The 24,778-nt window shown below is 47.0% G+C and overlaps 1 protein-coding gene across 9 annotated transcripts in view; it reads left to right on the top strand.

The window, feature by feature from the left end:
* Positions 1 to 24,778, top strand: part of LOC138487712 (adiponectin receptor protein 2-like) — a 1,243,553-nt gene that overhangs the window by 857,219 nt on the left and 361,556 nt on the right. The window lies entirely within an intron of this gene.

Raw genomic sequence — 24,778 nt, 5'->3', positions numbered from 1 at the left:
GGAGCACCGAAGGTGATCCCGGTAGAGGAGGGGAGGACAGTGGCCTCCACCTCCGGTACGGAGTAGGGGTAGGTCAGGCTGACAGCCTGGACTCCAAGTGACTTACCCTTACACTTGGGGTCACCCCTTCGGTGATCCAAAGCCCCACAATCCCAACATGTGCCGGGCATGCGAGGTATGGTACTGGAACCACTGGGACCCTGCTTTGCAGCAGGCGCACCACTACTCTTACTCCCACCCACAACAGACTTATCCCCACTAGGTTTTTGGGTCTTCGGAGAGGAAGGTTTTGGTTTACCTGACTGTGACTGCTTTTGGGACTCCTCAGCTTTCTGAGAGGCCCCCTTTTCTTTGTCCTTGTCCTTCCCACTGGAGTCCTTAGGTGACACCCGGTGAGAGACCCACTTGTCAGCCAACCTAGCCAGCTTAAAGGGATCTAAAATGTTCTGGTCAGCAACATACTGATGCAGCTCTGGCGAACAGGCTTCTGAAAAATGCTCAAAAAACAAGAGGTGGGACAATTCAACAAATGTTTTCACTTTGTAACCATCAATCCACCCCATCATGTTCATGTGCACAGCACTCACCCAGTCAATCCAAGACACATTCTCTTGTTTGTAAAAATCTCTGAACCATTTAAGATATTGGGTAGGCGTTTTACCAAACGTGGCAATCAAAGCAGACTTCATGCACTCATACTAACCCCTTTCTTCCACACTCAGCTTCAGAATACAGTCATATTCAGTTTGAGGCACTCTGCTTAACAAACACTTAGCCCAATCTCTTTGATCAACATCATGAATTGCACAAGCCATCTCAAACGCTTCAATCCATTGAAGGATATCAGAAACCTCTGCATACACACCAACCAAATCTTTCATAAACTTGGTTGCTGGGGACCTGACACTCTCAACTGGTTTAGCTGAAGTCTCCACTCGAGCTTTCTCTAACTGGATTCGCTGACATTCAGTGTCCTTGTCTTTGAGTTCAAGATCCCTATTTTTGAGTTCCACTTGCTGTGCCAACTCCTCTTTCTTAAGCTCAGCATCTATTTCCAACTTGCGATATTCGAAGGCCAATTTCATCCTTAATAACTCAAGTTCCAAGGAACTGCTGGGGTTCGGAACAGAGGCAGCAGGAATGGTGGCATTCCCAGAATCAGATTCGGCGACAACCCCCGGGGTAGAGTCCTCATTGGTTGCATCCCCCCCTTCAAGAGCTTCACAATCAGTCTGGTAGTTCACCAGGGCACCTATCAGCTCAACCCTAGACTTATCCACAAAGTCTAAATCCCTGGCTTCACAAGCACACTGGAGAGCCTCTAAGCTCATCCGAGTCAATTTACCATTTGCAATAGATTCCATTGCTTGTAATGCAGTTATCTTGTACACAACTTAACCTTAATTTAATAAAGTGCAGATATCCTTCGTAAGTGGCACCATTATACACTGATTCTTAAAACCATAAGCATCCCACCGCTGCCACCAGTGTAAAGACGGCTGGAGGGGGGGTGGGTGGTCTGAACATCCGCTCTCTATATGGTAGAGGAGAGGCACAGAGGACCCCTGCCAAGATTCTCTATATGGTAGCTGTGGTTGAGCAATCAAGCTAGCTTCTCGGGAGGTGATGCGGGCCGGTTCTTAAGTACAGTGTAGTCCCCAATCACCCCCCAATCACCCACAAAGGAATGTTCGCACACTGGATCGGTTAAAACACAGTCTTTATATAATGAATATTGAATGTTATGTACAGTATAACGATAACTCACTTTGTACTTGGAAAATCGGCAATGGTAAATGTATACAGTTCTAAAGTAGTACCACAAACGTTATTAGATCTCATTAAAGTGCATACGGTCAGAATGACACACGGATCGAAATAAAGGAAACCAACAATAGAGAGAGGAAGGAAAGCAAAGTGGTTGAGCAATTGGCAGAATACTGGTCACTACCATTAAACACAGTTCTGTGTGGAGATCCCCCCCCCCCCCAACCTGGGCAACCTGTAGAATAAAGATACAAGCCCAGTCCATATATTGTTCACACTAGACTTTCCAATAGTTCTGCAACCGCAAAGAACCTGGCGTTGTAGCGTTCCTTGTCGGGAGAATCGACAACCCTTCTTGAGTGCCCTCCCTTTAAGGCAGGAGTCCCGGGTCGTTGAACGTCCAACGGGGAACAGGTCGAGCTACGAAGGTGAAGTGGCCGCTTCGTTCCTAGCGGTGCTCGTTTCGGAAAGCGCAAACATCCTGCAAGGAAGAGGCGTGCGGGGCACCTCAGTGTTGATGGTTCTGGACCGCAAAGAGTTGAAGAACTGTGGCCCAGCAAGGACGTCGAGTCGTCGGCGTCTCTGTGGTCTTTGGGTGGCGGGAAACCCACCGGTGGATGCTCCTCATCGCGTCGACCGTCAGGCCTTCTCCTGCAGGAAACCGCGGCGACGATGCGGACGAAAGCGTCCTTGGATCAATGAAGTTCTTAGGCAATGGGAGCACGGCGGCTCCAGTCGGCAACGGCGGTCGGTGACAGTGGTGGACAACAGTCCGGGCGCTTCTCCTTGGAGTTCTGCAGCAATCCCTGTATCGGGTCGGCAGCCTTTTGAAAGGTCTGTCTACCAGGGAGCTAAGGCAAAGATCGGCTGTGCACGATGGTCCCTCGTAGCTCGGGAAGAGGGTGCTTTACCAGATCCTCTCTGGGTCAGTCTTTGAAGGCACAGCAGCTTTCAGATTGCAAAGGAGAGCAACAGCAATTCTTCTCGTCCAGCAGGGCTTCAAGATCAAGCTTCAGTTACTTCAGTTACTCGTCGTAGTGGACTTCAGCTTCTGAACACGATTCCTAGCAGTGAGAGGTCCCCAGATACACTGTTGATCTCCCATTCATTCCGCTGGGTCATACTCAAGCATCCAATCACGACTACGGGCATTCATGCAGACAGGCAGCCAATCAGGCACACAAGGTATTCAGGCCATTCACTTCTCTCCAGACACTCACAAGTTGTGTATTGGGAGAAGTACCGAGCCATTCAACACTCCAAGCTGCATTCATACCGGTTTCGGGCAGGGCTGTCTCAACCATTGTGTCAAACACCAGATACTAGACAGTCACAACACAGAATGCGTATTCGTCACACACTCCATTCACCCAGGTCCCACCCACGGGCGTACCCACAACATACGGTCGTTGAGAATGCTCCAGCCAGTCTGGTCAGCACTTCCCCACACTACCATATAAGGAACCTCCACCCAACAGCCAGTCTGGGGGAAGGGACATAGTCAGGGTTTCCCGGGACTTCGGGAAGATCAAGGTAACAGGCGATGGAAGACAAGAGGCCATGGGGGCCATTTTGTCTTCACCAGGAAACTACCGATTCCAATGACGGGGCCTGGGCATCCCAAAATGGAGGAAGCTCAGGGCACCCGTCAATTCAGCAGGCAGCTGCCACCAGCCCGTATTCTGCTCTGTGGGTCACACACAGGTGCCCAAAAACCTAGAGTAGGGGCACAGGGTTGCACCCCTACCCATGGGTGCCATAAGGGTATCTCATGGGTCTGTTTGCCAAACCAAAAGAGAGAGCTGCACCTCCAGGAGTCCCCACACAAACTCCTGCGCGGAAAACACGACAGAACACACGATAAAAAGCAGTAAAGGACAAGGATACGGAGGCCCTGTCCTTCCAATGCATTTTCAGCATTACAGTGGGGACCTTGTCTTGGCTGCTACTGAATTTCCTATGGTCATCGTTTTGTTTAAGGCAGACGCACTTTAGAATCAGCCTGTTTGTGTCATTTACCCTCATATTGCATTTAGCGTATGTATATAAGTTAGCCATATCTCACGTTTAGCCCATTTTGTTTAAGGCAAACACACTTGCATTCAGCCTATTGGTATAAGTTCAGCCATATCTTGCATTTAGCCCTTTTGTTTAAATTAAATATATTCTGAATTTATCCCACTTGTGAAAGACAGTTTTTCCTGCATTGAATCCTTCTGCGTTAAGAGGCCATATCTTGCACTTAGGCCATTTTGTGAAAGTTGGCCTCATCTAGCATTCAGCCTATTTGTGATTGTTAGCCTTAACTTGCATTTAGCCCACCTGCATTCAGTCAGCCTGTCTTGCATTTTGCCTACTTGTTTAAGGTAGACACTTGTGTAGCATTTAGCTTATTCGTGAAAGAGCCTTAACCGGCTTCTAGCCCACCAGTGTTATTCAGTCATATCTTGCACTTAGCCCTTTTTGTGTAAGTTAACCCTATCTTGCTCTGAGCACATCTGTGCTAGTCAGTCATATACTAAACTTGCCTATTTGTGAAAGTTGGCCATAACCTGCTTTTAGCCCATCTTCGTCAGTCTGCCTTATCTTACACTTAGCCTACTTGTTTAAGGTAGTCACTTGTTGCATTTTGCCTATTTGCGTTCAGCAGCCCTACCTTGTTTTCAGCCACTGCTAGTCGGCCATTTTTTGAATTTAGCCTACTTGTGAAAGTCAGCCTTATACTTAGCGTTAATCCAGAGACTCCAGGCCTCGAGGGCTGGATCCATGTCGGGCTTTCAGGATATGCTTCGTTAATATTTGAGATAAATTTGCGTACAATAATTCAAAATATATGCAAATCTTTCCTCGTAAATATTAATGAGGGTTATCCTGAAAACCTGTCAGGATCCCGGACCAAGAGGCCTGGAGTTGGATAAAACTGCAGTTAGCCTTTTTGAGTAAGTTAGTCTTATTTTGCATTTAGCCTATTGTGAAAGGTAGGCTTTGGTGCTTCTAGCCTATTGGTTTTAGGTAGTCTTTCCTTGATTTTAGCACATCAGTGTTAGTCAGCCATATCCTGCAGTTAGCCCTTTGCGTAAGTTAGCCTCATCTTGCGTTTGGCCCACCACGTTAGTCAGCCATTTTTTGTAGTTAGTGTGTTATCTTGCATTTACCTATTTGTTTTAGATAGACACTAGTCGCATTCAGCCTAATTTTTTTAAGGTAAATTTACCTTGGTTTTAGGACATCGGGGTTAACCGGCCTTATCCTTCAGTTAGCCTATTTCTGTGTAAACTAACCTTAGCTTGCATATAGCCTACTGGTTGAAGGCAGACTCTTTCTACATTTAGCCTGTTTGTGTAAGTTGGTTTTATCTTGCTTCATCCTATTTGTTTTAAGGTAGACCCTAAATGCATTTACCCAATATGTGTAAAATAGCCAATTTTGCACTCGCCCTATTTGTGTAAGGTAGCCTATCCTGCCTTTTAGCCCTCTTTGTCAGCCACCCATGTCTTACACTTAGCCCAATTGTGCCTTACCAAGCCCAATTCTGCTAGATTAAGGTTTAAGAAAAAAAAAAAAAAAAAAAAAAAAAAAAAAAAAATATATATATATATATATATATATATATATATATATATATATATATATATATATATATATATATATATATATATATATATATATATATAGGTTTTTTACAAATAAACATACCACCTTACAACTGTGGCTGAAATTCACATAATACACATTCAATTATAGAACTGTCATATCTCTCCCAAAACTCCCCCCCCCCCTCACTCTCATCTTCCATGCTAGATCCCAATCGGTCTTTTCCCACATTACCATGTCATTCATGTTGGTACCTGTTCCAAGTCCTGAGCACCCTGTTCCGATACAGCCAGATCAGCCACCAATTGCCTCCCTACCTCCAATCCACCCTCCTCTTGTACTGAATTCCTGCCACACCACAGATTCCGCATTGGCCCATTTCAACAAGTCCCCCCACCACACTGCAGTTACTGGTCTTATCGATGCTTTCCATATCATCGCTATTCTGCGTTTCGCCAATATGTATGCTAGGTCTTTGAGTTTGCTCACTTGTTTAGCTCTTTTAGGTCTTGGGGGAAGCTCCTAACAGGCAAGCCTTAGGGGATCCCACATCCAGGGTAATCGCTGCCTTTGCCAGTACCTGGGCCACTTCCCTCCAGAATTTGCCAATCTATGTGTATTCCCAAAACATGTGCACTAGATCTGCATTGGCCTCCCCGCACTTCGGGCATGCTTGTACAGTTGCCCGAGTAAACTTGGCCACTTTGTTCAGGGTCAAGTATGCTCTGTGGGTGTTGTACAGCTGGATCTGTTGTAATCTCACATTTCTCGACACCTTTTTGTGATATCCCAGCACTCTGCACCACATCTCATCTGACCTTGGTTCCCCTAGATCCGCCTCCCACTTCCACCTCGTCTGCCCCATGCCTTCCTCGACCATAGACATCAACAGCTCATATATGCGGGAGACTTTGTCCTCCTTCTGAAACATTATAGAAAATCTCCACAGCCTCCACCGGCTGATTCGGTGTCTGGCCACCTCCGCCTGAGGTACTTCAGGAGTCGGGAATGCGTGATATATTGACCACTGTGTACTTCCAGGTCACCCGTCAGCTCCTCAAACTCCACTGGCCTCCCTTCTTTAAGTATGTCTCCAACCGTTGCTATTCCCATGGGTTCCCACCATCTCCTCACACACAGCCTGACATGCACATCTGCCCCTCATAGTGCTACTAATGGTACCTGTGGGGAATACTGCATTGCGTTACCCATCACTCGACATGCTGTGCGCCACTTTGTGCTCCCCAGGCTCAGCAGTAGACTCTCACCTGTCTAGCACGAATCAGGTAACCATATTGTTTTGTTCAAAAAGAACAGGGCGCATTCCCTACGTAACAACCTTGACTCTGGTGTCTGTTCATCCGATAGCCACCTGGCCACAAATTGCAGCTGACTTTCTATAAAATACAACTCATAATTAATCAACTTTATACCTCCCTGCTTGTATGGATTTGCAGTTTCCGCAGTGCCACTCTAAACCTTGCATTGTGCCATATGAAGCTACCACACATACCGTGCAATTTTCTGAAAAACTTTCTGGGTATCAAAACGGGACCTTTGCAAAATAATGTAGGAGTCTCAGCAGCACCACCATCTTCAGCAAAGCTGCACGCCCCATCATAGCTAGTTGTAGTCTAGACCAAAATGCCATACTATTCTAAATCTTGTTCACCGCCTTCACTGTGTTATGTATATGTTCTAGCTCCGGGTCATGGTATATATCCACCCGAAGATAACGTAACGTTGTTACCTCCCATTTAATTGGTTGTACCGGCAACTTGTGTAACGGCTTTCCCACATACCCTCCTAGGGGGAACAGACTAGACTTCGGGGGGTTTATGGTTATGCCCGACAGTGCCACATATCGTTCCACCACATCCAGGTCATACTGTAAATTGTCTTCTGGGTATTGTAGGTATAAAAGCATATCATCTGCATATAGCGATATCGGGTGTGTTTATCCCTGGTTCTCCATATTCCTGCCGTAAATAAACGGCCAGTGGTTCCAGTGCTAAAATGAAGAGCATCGGCGACCATGGGCAGCCCTGTCTCGTACCCTTACTCAACTACCACTGCTCAGATACCGTAGATCCCGTTTTGACCCTTGCTATTAGCTCTTTGTTTAGCAGCCTCACCCATTTAATGTACATCAGCCGATACCAAATTCCTCTTTGACCACCAGCAGCCACGGCCATCTGACATAGTCAAATGCTAAATGCTTTCACTGCATCTAGTGACACCACTGCAACTTCCTGTGCATCCCTCTGGGTGCAATCTATTATATGATGTAATCTCCCTAAATTATTAGTAATATTTCTATTTGGGACATATCCTGTTTGATCTGGGTGTATGAGTTTACCCATGACCGCTCTGAGTCTTTTGGCCATGACTGCTGTGAGAATCTTCCCGTTCTGGTTCAATAACGTTGGGGGCCTGTATGAGCCGCACTCCGTGTCTGGCTTATTTGGTTTGAGAAGTGGGATAATTATTGACTCCCGTAAGGACCCTTGCAGTTTACCTGTTTCCAGTGCTTCATTCAACATTGCTAATAATGGTGGGAGTATATTGGCCTTGTGTTCTTTATAGAATTTGGCGGGGAGCCCATCCGCCCCAGGGACTTTACTGGTTGGCAGGTCGTTTAACACACTTTCTAGTTCTTCTAATGTGATCGGGATTTCAAGGCGATCGCTCTCTTCTTTTCTTAATCTGGGAAGGTTGATCTCCGTCAATTCTTCTTGTATATTCACCTCATTACTTGCGGATTCACTATAGAGATGTCTGTAATAGTCGTAAAAACATTTATTTACCCCTTCTTGAGTCTCCGCTAATTTCCCATCCATTCCCTTCACTGCTCTAATTGTCTGCCGTGTGGTCTCACTTTTGTACAACCATGCCAACAATCTGCCCGGTTTGTCCCCTTCGGCGTGTTGTCTCTCAATGTATTTCTTGTAACTTAGTTTGCCTAATCTTTCCCAGTGTTCCCTATACCACTGCTGTAAGCTAGATACTACCTGGGCTTTTTCTAGGGATCTATTTCTTACTCTCATTATGGTTTCCAATTTCTTCTCTGTCTTTTGTGAATTCTGCATTATAACCTCTTGCATACCTTTCGATTTAGCCATGGCCGCCCCCCTAATCACTACATTTTAAAGGCCTCCCAGCGTGTTCCAGCCGAGTCTACACTGCCTGCGTTGTTCTCAAAGTATTCTTTCACCTCAGCTCTGAGGTGTTTTCGAAATCCTGTATCTGTCAGTGCCATTAGCCTAAGTCTCCATGGCGGATTCTTGGCTTGAGGGGGAAGCACCTGCCACGTGACAATAAGCGGGGCATGTTCCGACAGGGTTCTAGCTTTGTATTCCACTCGTATAAACTGGCCCACTATTTCCTCCCCCACAAACACATAATCCAACCGCGTGTATTAGTTCTGCGGGGCCGTATAGTGTGAGTACACGCTGTCTTGTGGGTACATGGATCTCCAAATATCAACTAGCTTGAATGTACGGATCGGCGTGTGTAAGACTTTTGCCGGAGGGGTGGGGTGAACGCATTTGCTATCAGATCTATCTATCGTCCGGTCCAAAGTGCAATTAAAGCCCTCCCACCCTCATATTACCGCCCCATCTCTGTATGGGCTAACTATAGGATATAGAGATCTAAAGTAAGCTGCTGTGTACTGGTTCGGGGCATACACATTGATAGCACATATTTCTTTGCTTTTGACCAATCCCCTCATTATTATCATCCTGCCGTCTGTTTCATGATGGGTCTGAAGGATCTGGAATGGGACCGTTGGTGATACCCAAATTAGGACCTCCCTAGCATAAGCAGAGTATGCTGGGCCCAGTGTCACTCCACTCTTATTTCCTCGCTATCGTGTCTTGTTTCTCCTTAGTCAAGTGGGTTTCTTGCAAAAGTGCTATATCAATTTTCTGCCTTCGCAGATATGTCATAACCCGGTTCCTTTTAATCTAGCTGTTCAGGCCCCTCACATTCCAGGTTATTTTAAGTTGCCCCATCTGCTCCGGTCTCTACTCTACCCAACACTATCATGACATGACCGTCCCCGACTCTTTGTGCGTCTGTGTAGGCCAACCTCCCTCTAACTACCCCAACTCCACTTCCTCCCCCTACTCCAACCGTTCCCAACATTTGCCCAGCTTCAATACTGAATCTCAGGCTATCCTGCATCTTGCCTTTTTCCCGGTCTTGCTGATACTCTTCGTGCAGCAGGAGGGTACCAACTACTAGTATCCTAACTAAACTACCTAAAGTGGGTCAATAGTGTGATTCCTGGTGTCGCCTAAACTAGGCAACCCCTGTGCTACCTGCACTTAGCAACAGTAAGGATGTATATATTTTAAGCTGCAGTTCACCGACGGTCTATTATGCCGTGTCCCAATAAAGTACATTAATCACATATTGCAGCATCACTTATCACTTCCTTCTCGTGTCCGATCTTCTTTCTTTCTCCGTTGGCATGTTTTGCAAATCCATCCACCTGCTCACATCTTCTGCCGTCTCAAAGAAAACAGCACAATCTTTATGCGAAACTTTCATCTTTGCCGGATACTGCAACATATATTTGAGATTGGCTGTGCGTAACCTTTGTTTAACAGCTTCATAGCTCATTCTCTGTTTTTGCACCAAAAAGGTATAATCGGATATGACGTGATGGATGCAGACGCTCGGTTGATCGTTCCACCTTACCAGAAGTGTTCCAGGATTCTCTTGATATCTTTATAGTTCAATAATCTTGTCTATTATTGGCCGGGGCGCAGCACCCGGCTGTGGTCTTCTTGTTAGGGCTCTGTGCGCTCTTTCTACCGTAAATCCCTGGGTGAGTGATCGAGCTCCTATTTCTTGCAGAAGCATGTCTTCCATGTAGTTTGTAGGGTTCTGACCCTCTTCACCTTCTGGAAGCCCAATTATCCGCACATTATTTCTTTGTGCCCAGCCTTCTGCTTCTTCTGCTCTGTTTTCCAGATTCCATACTTGTTGCTGCAGTGTGGAGACCACCTGAGAGTTTTCTTTACAACAGATTGTGTTCGCCTTCACCTCTTTCTCCAACACTCTGGTGCGTTCTGTGAGCACTCTAACGTCCTGTCTCAAGAGGTTCAAATCTATACTCGTAGCATCAATTTTAAATTCCAGTGTCGACTTCAGTTCAGCTATCGCCGCAAGTATTTGTTGGTCCATTCTCTCCGGTGGTTCACTTGCATGTGTGTCTAGCGTTGCTGTTTTCCCGCCATCTGTCTGCTGATTGGATTTGGTCAATGTGTCCCTCGACAACTGTTTCCCTTTATTCATATTCACCTTTGATGTCATTGGGGGTCATTCCGAGGTTGGAGGTGCCTGTGCTGGTAATCCCTTACCTCCGTATTCCGAGTTCCCTTTGCGGGTCCTTCCTTACCTCCTGCTTTTAGCAGGAGTAAAGTACGGGACCCGCAAAGGTACCTCGGAGGTAATTACGGTACTGTAATTTACGGTGCCGTAATTACCTCCTTCCCCATTCCCATTGAGCCCTATGGGGCAGAAATGGGAATGGGGAAGGGCAAAAGGTGAATGGGGAATTACTGGTCCCTCCAACCCTGGAATGGACCGGTAATTACTCCATTCACCATGCCGGATTTGGGATGGTTTCGGAGTCAACCATGGAGCTAATTACTCCATGGTTACCTCCAAACTTGGATTGAGGGCCATTGTGGTGGCTATTAGTGCACCACACCTCCTTTCAGTGCCACTGCACTCTGTGCAGTCTCTTGGGTATCCCTACGCTTCGTTGGGGAAATGTTCTGCCAGAGGAGCCGTGGTCTTGACACTATCACTTTTCCGGGGTGCTGCCTTCTGCACTCTTGCCACGTACCCCCTCTGTGTCACTTTCCTCTATTATGTGTTGGGGCGCTTTAGTCTTGTTTTGTACTTCCTGTAATTTCGGCTCTGCTTGTTACGTGCTGTTTCAGCGAGTATTTCTAGGTACAATGGTTGGTCCACCGCCCTACTCAGTCGTCACAACGCGTTGGTCTATACTCTGTCACCGGGCACTGTTCTGTAATTATTCTGCGTGCACCATGAAAACTAGGCTGTCACAACATTACTTCCACCCATTGCTGACTCTATCACACTCTGCGTTAGGCTGCTGCCAGGAGGATTTGCATTGAAGCCCGTGCGTGGTGCCACCGTTGTGACCTGGATTTCCCTTCCTCCTTCTTGATATCTGTGGCAAGATATACTTCAAGGAATTGTACACTCTGAATGTAATTTTACACATGCCTTAGTAGGAGCAGTAGATTCCTGCTTCTGCTTGGGGCTGTATGGGGATTGTTCCTCTTTTATTGCAGATCATCTCCTAGTGCACGTACTTCTGTGTCTGAAAATTGATGGTTACAACGCTGGCAGCGTCCTCACTGCTTGCTGGTTGCTATCGCTCTGCAGTGAATTTTCCAGTGGCTAATCTGCAGCCACTTCGGTGTCTTGTGTTAGCCTGTGGCAGCTGTTGTCTTCCAGGTACACCTCGCTACAGCCTTGTCTCCGGGCTGGGCGCTCCGCCTTCCAGATCCAGGTCCCCGCTTCAGGTTCCACACCCGTGTGTTAGGGCGGTGAATCAAATGTATGTTCTTTTAGTCTGCCTGTTTTCAGTCACTGAATAACAAAAGGGACTGCTCAAGGAGTGTGAAGGACTTCAGAGCTACAAACTGTTGAAACATAAGGGTGGCGTCCTGCCACACAAATTCATATAAATATTACTCTGCATTCACATTTGTTGCTAAGATTGTACCATTTAGCATGCCAAGTATCAAAGAAACTGTATACTTATGCTAAATGAAGATGTAAGCAAAAAAACACATATACATAGTGACCATTAGCCTATTTATTTAGCTGATGTCAAATGAACATGGGTTTGGTTTCCCATAATCTTTTGTAATTTTTTTTGGGGGACAACACCTGCCTAATATTTGGCAGACATATTGTAAAACAGAAAAAAAAAAACATAAAAATCAGTCCAAATTGCTCATAAGTGAACATAGAGATGCCAATACACAATGAATGCTCTTGGGGGTAGCCTCTATGCAAATCACATCTAAATCATGTTCCTATAGAGAAGCCGCCCTATATGATCACATAGCACTTGGAAAGTGAATTTATAAACATAGAGCAGAGACTAGTCTTCACAAGTACATCCTAATTGGCACTTGAAGAGTGAATTTATAAACAGTGAACTGAAGCTAGTCTTCACAGGTACATCCTAGTTGTTGTTTCCAAGGTGTGCTGGATATTGGGAGGTAACCAAGTCTTTGGTCTACGTCTAGATGTAGATCAGATGGTGTATTGGGACGGGGATAGATTGCCCAGATGATGTAGTGTCCCGTGACGTTTCGGCATAGAAAGCCTTCTTCAAGGGCCTGGACCGGGTCTCCCTACATGAAGGAATCAAGTGAGGACGTAATTAGTTTAATTCTACACAGTGGTGTTGTGACAAAAAACTGATACTAGCATGACAATTTAAAAACCCCCATAGGGTGAAAAGTGTAGAAAACATACACTGTATGATTGCTTGGCCAGACACTGACCTGGGTAGAGTGGGGTAAAGGGCGTCTTCCAATGGCACAGAGGTGAAGAGGCCTGGCAGCAAATTAAGTAACTGGAAGGCAGTGCTGTACTTGGCGCACTTGGCTAAAGGAAACAAAAGCATGTACAGGGAGTGACACGTGAGTTATATGCGGTACAGCAAAGTGTGGGAAGTGTGTGGTATAAATCCAAACAAAGAGAAAAATTGTCATGGTGGGCAAGGGAAAGATAAAAGTACTGGAGGAGGTACCTGATCCGCTGCGTGGGTTCAGGGCAAAATGCTGTGCTGGGTGGATCTTTGGGGGGGCAGAAGCCTGAAGATGGGATGATTTTTTAGCCCTGCTGTGAAAACACTGGAAGTGGCAGCGTGGAAGCTTGCACATAAAAATGAACGCAGTTCATTAAGCTGCATGGGAAGATAAGGCATGAAATGCGTTGTAAGGGGTTAGGTCAGGGATCCCACAGATCTAATTGCCGTGTTGTCCTGTTGTGGATCCACGGTTAAGGCATACAGATACAAGGGGCTTACCTGTATGACCAACACTGAGGAGGCGATTAATTCAGACCTCAATGCAGCCGGCTGCTAATCCTGGACGGCCAACACAGCGTTCGAAATGAAGCTGTGTGCACCGTCCAAGTACGTATGCGCAGGAAGATAAGTGTTGCCGAGCCTGCGCATGCGTGTTGTTGTGTGTGGCCCGGTAGCCATAGTGACGTATACAGGCGTCCTTCAATGGTCGGGTGTACTGGCCGAAATGGAAGAGGGCGGACTTTGTTGTTGTAAAGCAGAGCTTCAGGTGCAAATTATTACCGATGCCAAGGAAAGTATATGAATTGAGGTGATGGATCAACTCCGGGTATGCAGTGCGATGTGTACTCATGGGAAATGTGCACCCTAACTATTCAATTGCAGATGCACGTATTTCTCTGGGCCAGATCTATAGGTTATGAAACCTAAGCACGCTTGGACAAATCAGTACAATAGAGAAAACAGTCAGCACACAGGTTTTTCAAAAACGAATCGAAGACCATATTATCGTACAGTTTTTGACAGTGCAGCAGTTATTGGAAAACCCCTATAGTAGTACACCATCATGAGCATTATGTAATCCGTTGATTTTGTTGCCATCTGAAACAAAATGTGAGCGCTAAGGATACATACGTTGGTGCATTACAGAGCACCCGGTCAACGAAGGTGCATTGCAAATATGGTTTTAGAAGAACTCATTCCTATACAGTTATACACAATCGGACACAGTTTTTCTCTTACTGGAGACCCCTAGACGGAGCCATATAGAGTTTATATACTCAGTTCGATTTGTTAAGATTTAAAACATAGTGTGTGGGCTGAGTTGGAGGACACATATGTTGGTGTATGTTGGGACATATGGTCCTACTGGGGGTATAAACTACTGACCTCCGAGAACTCCCCCTATAACTGCTGTTGCTACTGGAGAAGATTATTTCATGCTCAGGCAAGTGATAGAAACATGAGATGAGCAAGAGGGAGGGAGAGATTCACAGAGGGGGAAACCTTAGAGGTGTTGTTTTGCTCAAGTGAAGGTGATGGGCCTGATTTCATTGAGGCCATGAGTTGTGGATTTCAATTTGAAAATCCACCAAGATTCCTTGTGGTTTAAAGCATTGGTGGCATTGGTGTTGTTGAGGATGGTGTCCACAACCCACCACTTAATGTCATCAACCCCATGTTGATATTCTAGGTAGTGTGTGACCAAGGGTGCTGTATGGACCCTACACCGGATATGTGACCTGTGTTCACCTATCCGTTTGTTTACTTGTCTCTTAGTCTGGGCCACATATCTTAGTCCACATGGACATTCGATTATATAGATCACATTAGTTTTGCAATTGGAAAAATGTTTTATTTTCCATTCTCGCTCCTCAATCATGAAGGATGTGTTTTTTTTTTGGTTAGTTTACAAACGTTACAAGACCCGCAGGGGCGGTGTCCCACGATTTCTCGAATATTCAAAAGTTCCGATCGTTGTGACTTTTTATTAAGGCTGGCGTGGGTAAGCATGTCTTTAAGGTTTTTACCCCGTTTTAGGGCCATCCGTGGGATTGGTTTGTCAGGTAAGTTCAACTGTATCAGAGGCCAGAATCTTTTTTTTTTTTCTGTCACTGGGCTTGCTGCGCCTACTGCGTTGCCCGTGCTTCTTTGAGAATCTGAGAATCTGCAATGCTATCTGCCTGGGCTCTTACTATACAAGGCAGAGTGCCTGTGTCGTCTTTGTTTCGTTTCCTCGTTATGCGTGTATGCTGCTCCTTTGTCAATGTCAATTTCGCAATCGTTGTGTAATCAGGCTTGCTCCTTGTAGTAATATGCTGGCTACGATGTTGCCTCTCTTTGTGTTCATTACGGGGCGATCCCGACCACACGCCGACTCTGCAATTCAGCAGTCTGATTGCCCCACACATCAGCTGATCAAAAGGGACGATTATCTACCTACATTTCGCCTCATGAGCAGGACCCTCCGGGCATCTGATTACTCCAGTCACCTATTATTTCCTCGCATTTATTTAGTTTCCTGGACCTTCCGTCTGCCAGTGGATATCAGTTTATAGAATTCCAGCTGCCTCTGCAATCGGCTGTGCGGCTGTTTTGCGGTTCCTCCCCTTGTTCATGCTCCGCCATCTTGGTTTCTTCCAACTTTGTCAGCTCGCACATGTCTCCTTGCTGCGGATTTCGCTGGCATGCAACCGCTGCATGCCCGGTATATTCCTATTTCTGTAGGTATTTTTTGATACTTAGCAGCAAGTTTCAAACGCCTCTTTTTTCAGGATAATAAATGGATCTCCAGGAGCACAAAGGAATCACAGCTTACTCTGTGGCCATGTAGTCGCGCCCCCGGCCTTATTCTGCTAGATAGCCATATTCTTTTGCATGCAGCCCTTTTGACCCTGAATTCTAGACACCTCTGCTGCCCCTAACCTAATCTTCAACCATGGAAAACAATTCCAAGGCCAGAGGAGCCCTCTGACGCCTCAGGAACCAGAAGCCCACTCCTTTCCCCTATCCCACTTCCAGTCCCCCCTCCCACCTCAACACCTCACATAACCACCTCCTCTCCCCACACTGTGAGACTTCCTTCACTGCTGCCCTCCTCCCGCAGCACCCTCTCCCTCTATGCCTGCCCCTGCCTACCCCTCTCCTTTCTCACCCTGCCCAAACCCGTTCTGTTCTTCTCCCAACCTTCCCTTCCCTCAGTGCAGCTCACGCAGCAGATTCCCATTTAGCTGACCATTCCCCATCCTCACCCACACACCCCTGGCACCTGCCCGCTGGCCCAGATCCACAAGATCTTTCCTTCACTACCCTCTCCGTTCTACCTCTACCTGCTGCCACCCAACCCTGTCTATACTCTCTCACTGTTCCCTGATAACCCCTCCTACCCCTATTTCACTCAACATTCTCCACCTCTACCCCACCACCATTCGCTCCTTCCCAGCCCAATCGCCCCCCGCCTTGGCACTCAACCTTCAACTCATTAAGCACAGCCCGTTCGCCTTGGCCAAAATTCCAGACTCTGCGGACCCTCCTACCCTCACACCGTTGGCAACCCCCAATCGGCCCAGGAGCAGAAGTCCTTTCGCCACCAGCCACACTACTCCCCCCCCCCCCCGTCCCTGCAACCCCTATCCTCCCCTCTCTGTTACACATCTACCGCCTGTCCCCCTTGCCCAACCTCTCGACCTCTTCCCCCCCCTTCACTCCTCTTCCTGTCCTACCAGGCCCCTCTGCCCCACCTGCAGCATCTCCCTCCTACCCAAGCTCAGGACATTGGCACCCCCCTACCCCCATCCCCTTCTCTTGTATCCTCATCAACGCCAGATCAGTCAGCAGAAATAAACACATGGTTTTCCACCTTATTTTCTGACGAAAAACCGTGACATCCTTTTAATCACTGAAACATGGTTCTCTGATGACTTTCTCCCCACTGCACACAAGGCTTTCCCCCAAGGCTACTCCATGCTCATCCACAACCAAGCCAGCAGAGCAGGGGGGGTTTAGCCATCTATCCATTCCTCCACAAACCTCACCTCCCAACCTTAAAGGTTGAGAAACAATGCTGCAATGTGTAAGGGAGGCATGGTATCACAAGTTTGACACTGACAATAAAGGTACAATTTGAAAACCTTTATTGACGTTTCAGTGGGTTTTGAGAAACTCCTACTTTGCCCTATAGCTAGGATGGGATTAGTCTCGACCATCATATAATAAATAAAACAGTCCTGGTTGATGTCAAATCAAAATGGCCTATACTAACAAAACCTAATGCCTGCCCTATATCTTGTACAGAAAGTGTGAAAAGGAGAATATGTATGCAAAGGAAATTTAGTGTTCAAATATAAAGAATAAAGGTGGCTGAGTCAGCTCTCCTCCCCACGTTGGACAGCACGGAGTAAGGCCGTCCTGTAGGCAAAATGACGCACTCTGACTCAGGTTTTTAACACAAAGGAAGTTCAAAACATGGATGGAGGCCCGCCTGGCCTTCCACGTTAAAGTCTTATGTAAATAAGGGAGGTAGGTAGATGGGGGTTGTGCACGAAGTCTATTGCGGACAAACCCCGGCCCTCAGCAGGTCACTCATCAACCGGCAACTGCAGAACGTGGAACCTTGGACGTAGATAAACAGTCCAGGCTATGTCCAAGGTTCCATACATTACAACACTTCTTCCCCCCATAAACTTTAGTAAGAAACAATAATGACAACGTTGTTGGCCAACATCAATTGCACACATGCATACACTACGCCCCCGCCCACACTCACACACAACTGCCACATAGGCAGTTCAATGATCAGAACTTCCTATCACATGATCCTTGAACCTCACAGGAAGCACCTTAAATCTAGCAGGGAAACTCAGACCCCCATCCCCGACCCTTGTAAGAGGCATCTCATCCACGGTCCTAGGCACCAATTGGACCTCATCTCTCTCCGGCATGCCGTCATTTAACCCACTCCCCTTTGGTGCTCCATCACCACCACTGTCTGTTCTTCCCTTGCCATACCCGGGGATATCGAAGGAATCGCCCACGCCACTCGAAATTATGGGCCTTCCCTCCACCTCTGTTCCTACCACCACTATACGCCAGTTGCTCCACTTGGAACCATCGTTCAACTCCACATATCCTTTTCCTACCTTCACCACTTAGTGGGGATCCATTTACACACTAGCCCACTTGGGCACAAATCTGGGATTCTTTACCTGTACACGATCACCGACAGAATCATTAAGGGGCTTCTTCCCCACATTGGCCTCAATGGCCTTCTCTTGTCTCAACTGAGCTCTCCCCAATACCTCCTGCATGTCCACCTCAGTACGCACTCCTCCCCCCAAAGCAACAACTCTCAGCTTAGATCCCGGCTTCCTGCCCCTCATTAGTTCGAAAGGAGAACATCCCGTAACAAGCGAAGGTGTGTGCCTATAAGCCGCCAGAGCTTCCGGCAAAACCTCACTCCAGCACAACCCATTCGACATAGCCAGCTGTATGGCACCCTTCACAAATCTGTTCATCCTCTCCACCAACCCGTTTGCAGCGGGATTATACAACGCAGTACTGTGATGGCGTATCCCCAAACCTCTCATGAACTCCTGCATAGAAACGAACCGTACACCTCTGTCTGTCACAATACTTGCTGGTACACCTTCCCTATCGAATACTTTGCTAAGGAATGCCACACCCTTTTCAGCAGTTACTGTCTATAACACAGTTGCCTCTACCCACCGCGAGGTATAATCCACCAGGACCACTATTAATCTGAGACCTTTTCCCAACATATCCATCGGTCCCATGATGTCCACAGCTACTTTTGACCACACTTGCCGGGCACTTCCACCGGATAAACCGACTGCACACTAGGTGACTTGATTTTGTCGCTAATCACACACGCGGCGCAATCCTTCACAACCTCCTCCACATCCCCATCCATGCTGGGCCACCAATACGACTCCCTCAGTCTCCTTTTGGTTAATGATCTGCCCAAATGCCCCTTGTTTGCCAGATTTACCAACCTGCACCTTAAACTGCACGGTGGTACCAACCTTTGACCTCTTGAAACACCCCAAGGGCCCTCTGATAATTCATTCCATACATGCTTGTACCCTTTGTCCAACTCCTTGTCACCACCCTCCGCCTTTCCGCACTTCTGACACTCCTTAATTTTTGTCAAAGTGGCATCCACAGCACATTCTTTGTCCCACTCCACCTTGCCAATTGCTGGAAACACGCTTGCTCCCTCGTACACTCATCCCAAAACACCTGCCTATCCTTTCCTTCGCTCTCAGGTCTGGGCAAACGTGACAATCAATTAGCAACAGCATTCCTGGTGCCCGAAATGTACTCCACCCTGAAGTTCTATTCTTGCATGTCCACCATCCACTTGGCGATGCTAGGGTAGGCAGTAGATGCACCCTTGGTGGTCAAGACATAGATAAGGAGTTTGTGGTCTGTTCGTATAATATATGGAACACCCCCACAAAAATGTTTTGAAATGCTTGGACGCCCACAGCCTAAGCCTCCCTTTCTGTTACTACATACCTTCTTTCAGCATCTCTCAACACCCTCGAGGCCAAGGCTATGGGATGATAGCTACCATTTTCCCACTGTTCAAGCACTGCCCCTATGCCCACCTCACTGGTATCAACAGTTAGCACTGTTTTGTTCTTAGAAGAAAACTACTCCAAGAATGGGGCGTGATCCATGTCATCCTTCGACCTATCAAACTCTCTTGACATCTTTCTGTCCATACAAAATGAACACCTTTCTTCAATAAGGCTCTCTTATTGACCATCTTCTTGGCATAAGAAGCAATAAACCTCCCATACTCCATCATTCCCAGGAATTACCTGAGCTGCTCCTTGTTGGCCAGAGCAGGCGCGTCCCCCATGACCTTCACCAAACCCTCCCTGGGACGTATGCCCATTTCGTCCAAAGTGTGTCCTAAATAGGTTACACTCTGCACCCCTACATGACACTTCGCCCACTTTACTGTTAAGCCACTCTACTTCAAGAACTTCATTACACTTAACACCCTGCTGTCATGCTCTCTACAGTCCTTTCCCCACACTAAAATATAATCTTGGAAATACTCTACACCAGATATCCCACCGAATAATGTTTGCATCAGCCTTTGAAAAACCACAGAGGCAAGGCCAAAGGGCATATGGCACAAGCGATATGCGCCAAATGATGTGACAAATTATGTTAATGGTCGTGAATCCTTGTGCAACTCTATCTGTTGGTATGCAGACGATAAATCAAACGTGGAGAAACACGTCACTTTTCCCATATATGCCAACAGCTCATTTATATTGGGCAAGGGATGCCGGTCCACCCAGATGTTTGTATTTAACTCTCTCAAGTCCACACACATTCTCATCCCCCCATCAGCCTTATGCACCAATACCACAGGTGCCAACCATTCTGAACTCTATCTCTTCAATGATGCCGGCTGCCTGGAGCTTGGCCAGTTCATCCCTCAACCCATCTCGGGGCAACACGGGCACTCTCCTCACCTTGTGCACCCTTGGTATCTCACATCTTTTGAGGACATTTCTATGTGAGAACCCCTTGAGCTTCCCTAACTCTTCTGAAAATATAGTGGGGAAAGCCTCCCTGTGATATTCAGCTGTCACTGCACCCTCAGTCATTGTGTTCTCTATGGCCCCAGCACTCAGTACGGGCACGGGCTTCCCCAGGTGAATCTCTATTTCTAGGGCAGCTTGCTCATACCAGCCCAAAACAGCATCACCCTTATGTGCAATGTATAGCTTCCATTGGGTGGTGCGCCCTTAAAATTCAATTCTTGCCCACTCGTAACCCAACACTTTGATGGGCACGCGACCATACACGTAAGGACTTATGTCGGGTGGTAACAGGGTGGACACGTCCTTGCCATAATTAGCCATATACAATTCTGGGGAAATCATGGTGTAGGGTGATCCTGTGTCCAACATCATTCGCACTTGTGCACCATTCACAAACGACACGGCCCACAGGCCCTTCTTTTCCTGCGCTCCAGTCACACTCAACAACACCCTTCCGTGGGACTTCTTGCACAAAGCGTTAAAAGCTTCACCGCCCACGTAACACACAACAGTTTCGGAACCGCCATCAGGTTCCAACATCTTGACAGTTTGTTCTCTGCGATGCTTTTGCACATACGGGCAAAATGCCCTCTTCCCCTACATTTCCTACATTCCACGTTTGTTGCAGGGCATTCTCTTGCACCCGTGGCATGCCCCTTCCAGCAGCATTTCCTGCACATTTCTCTTTGGCCAAACACCCCCTTGTTGTCCCTTACTCACCCCTTGCATTCTCCAGGTCCCTTCCTGGCCACTATGGCGTGCACTGTCTCACTTTTCTCAGTCACCTCTTGAACGATTATCTTGGACTCCTCGATGGCCCTCATTATCTCTATTACTTTTACCAGCGGGGGATCTTTCTCAATCCAAAGCCTTTCTCTCACCCTGGAGTTGCTGGTCCTCATCACCTTGTCACGCATATATTCATCAAGGACACCCATGAATTTGCAGGAAGAAATGAGTGTCTGCAAAACAGTTCCATAGCCATCTATCTCTTCACCTGCGGCTTGAGCTCTGGAAAAGAAGTGATACCTCTCCAGCACTACATTCGGCCTCTTTCCAAACTGCTCCTCTTGTTTCTTGAGAGCCGTCTCGTACACCCTTACCGTACCCTCACTGCCTTCCAGGCACCCGCACATCACCTGGAAGATGCCTGAACACCCTCAGACCCTCCGTCCCTAGGCAGTTCAGAAGGGCAGCTTCCTTGTCGTCATCGCTGAACCTTGCCCCACCTGCTGCTCTCAGATAGACCTTGAAAGTGTCCACCCAGAGGTCCCAAGGAATGGCAGGTTCCCTGGATTGGGAAGGAAGGCAGGAGATGGATGGGCGTTTCTTTTCTGCATCCTGGCTAAATGCAGATCCTCTAATTGTGACTATTTGTGCAGCTATCGCTTGTTGCAGTGTCTTAGTGTCCACGTCTCCACTGCCCCCAGTGTCTTTGGTTGTGCCTCCTCTGTGGACTGTTAGAGTTAAATCTTCTCTTTTCTTCAGGGTAGGGGAACACTCTAAACACTGCACCAGCGTCCGCTGCATACCCTTAATCGAGTTGTGTGGCTCCCTCTTCTGACAATAGAAAATGCTTTACTGATACTCACCCGGCTCGTTTTCCCTTCGCTCTCTTTGGACAGTTCAATCAAGTCGTGTGGCTCCCTCTTCCGACAGCAGAAATACTTTACTGATACTGAGCCTCACCCGGCTCGTATCTGCTTCGCTCTCTTTGGGCAGCTCAAAGGTGCTCTTAGGCAGTGGCAATAAAGCGTTGCCTGGCAACAGCTGCACATGCGCCTGTGCAGCGTTGCTGGCGCACGCCATCACTTTAGACCGCCCCCAATTGGCTCCTCCCAGGGGAATCTCTCTGAGTGCACTCTTTGGTCTCCCCACCACCTTCGGTGCGCAGTTGGTGCACGCTGGAAGGCCTGCTTACCTTCTTGGGGCCGCTCAAGCCAGCCTGCAGGGGTCCTGGGTACTCCTGCGCCTCCTCTCTCACAGCACCAGGACCGGTGCCAGCCCACCTTCAACCTCCGCAGGGCTAACGGAGAGGCTGCAGGGCTGGTTACTGTGCAGGCAAAGCTGCTGTGCTGCTAGGCTTCACTTCTCCGTCACTGCCTCCTATACTGGACGGCCGCCACAGGTGAGCTTCATACGGGGTTTGCACAAATCCTCGTCGCCAGTGTAAAGAAGCGAGGTAGGCAGATGGGGGTTGTGCACAAAGTTTACTGCAGACGAACCCTGGCACCCAGCAGGTCACTCGTCAACCGACAACTGCAGAACGTGGAACCTTGGATGTAGATAAACAGTCCAGGCTACGTCCAAGGTTCCATACATTACAACATCTTACTTTCCAATTTCCAAAGCACAGTTCACCAACAAGTTAATGTCGGTCCCCCTCTGTGGGGCACAGACCTCATAAAGCAAAAGTTCACTTCAGTCCCTCTCTTTTGGGCTCAGACCTCTTAGGCACAAGTTCACGTCGGTCTCCCTCAGTCGGGCTCAGACCTTTCACAGCAAAACACTTGCAGGGGTTCCCTTCACCATGCTTAATTCACCTCTTTTAGGGGTTCCCTTCCCCTAACATATTACACTTCCACTCTCGCTCAGTCGGGCTCGGACCGTTTCCTGATGTCGAAGACATTTGCATTTTCATTTTTTTTTTCTTTTTTTTAATTATACAGACCTCCACAGGACCACTTTGACTTTCCAGCTTTCCCCTCCCACTCCTATTTTATTTGCCCCAGTGCTTCCTGGTCTGGGTAGTTCACTGTATTAAGCACCAAAGTTCAATGTTCTCTCCCCTTTTCTTGGGGTGGTTTTGATCACCTTGCTTTTACTGTTCATTCACTTTATCGCTACAAACATTTCACCTTTCATAGAGACTTTCGGTGGGCAACTTCCTTTTGCCGGACCACTCTATTACTCAGTATTGCTGACTTCACAGCTATCGCTCCTTCAAGGTTCATTCGCTGATCTGCCTTACTTCACGTCTCATCCACATGCATACAGCCTTTTATTGTGCGAGATATATGCAACTCAACTCCAGCACAAACTAATGGAATGGCTAGTCCGAACAAAACATATAGATGTCAGACAAAGTGGGTTTGTGAAGGGTGTAGGATGCTGCCTAAATATTATACTCGTCAATCTATTGAAAATAGACGCGATCAGAAAAGGCTCAAAAGTGTACCTTGCATTTGTTGACCTGTCTCATGTTTTTGATAGCATAGACAGGGAAATTCTTTGGACGAAATTAAAAACCTGGAATTGTCCTGATAGCCTTCTATCTGCTATTAAAGATTTACATACTGACCCTGAAATCTACATTCGTTTGGATGCAAGTGGCACTCTGTCCAAACCCATTCGTACCTTCTCTAGGGTTAAACAAGGGTGTCCACTTGCGGCCATAATCTTCAATGCTTTCATCTCGGACATCGGCAAAACATTTGAAAAAACAAAAGGATTCGATCCTAAAATAGTTGATTCTGTTCTGAATTGGATCCTTTATGCAGATGATCTAGTGTTAATGGATCTTACACCTATTGGACTGCAACAAAAACTTTACGTGTTGGAGCAATATGTTCGCGACAATGGTTTGCATATAAATCCAAGCAAATCTGTTGTGTTAACATCACAAGATCTTACCAAAGTTGCATCCAAGAAGTTCAAATAGCACCTTGAGGGTGAACCACTACTACAGGTAAACTATCTAGGTATGTGGTTGAAATCCAACATAAATGATCAAACTTGGGTTGAAAAAACGAAAGCTAAGTGTCGTCAACTAAGTGCCCCAGCCACAGTTCTAGATAAAAAATATGGCAAGTTCTCATTGGTTCCCACATTAAAGTTCTATAAACAAAAGGCTGTGCCAGCCTTAATCTATGGCGCAGAAATTGCCTTTTGGTGTCCATCAACTCTGTGGGATAACCTTGAAAACATCTTTTGGGGTAGAATCTTGAAAGTTGCTAGAGGGATACCTGCTGCAGTGGTGAGATACGAACTGGGGCTAATTTCAATAAATACAAAGGTCACATGGAACACCTTGTCAATCTTCCGTAAGATAATTTTTACCCAATGGTGCTCCACAAATGAAAATCTTAAATGATTTGGTGAATAAGCAATCAAATACAGTCTTTGCGGCCTGGATAAACCAATGTCATCAAATTCTAACCGACATAAATAGTAACGTAGTCACATTGGCAGAAAACCCAGACGCTGTAAAGAAAAAGCTGTTGGAACACGATTGGAT

Source organism: Ambystoma mexicanum, chromosome 9 (genome assembly GCF_040938575.1).
Source record: "Ambystoma mexicanum isolate Mex_15411 chromosome 9, UKY_AmexF1_1, whole genome shotgun sequence".
Lineage (NCBI taxonomy): Eukaryota > Metazoa > Chordata > Amphibia > Caudata > Ambystomatidae > Ambystoma > Ambystoma mexicanum.
The sequence above is the reverse complement of the archived record's forward strand: the minus strand, read 5'-3'. Positions and strand labels throughout refer to the sequence as shown.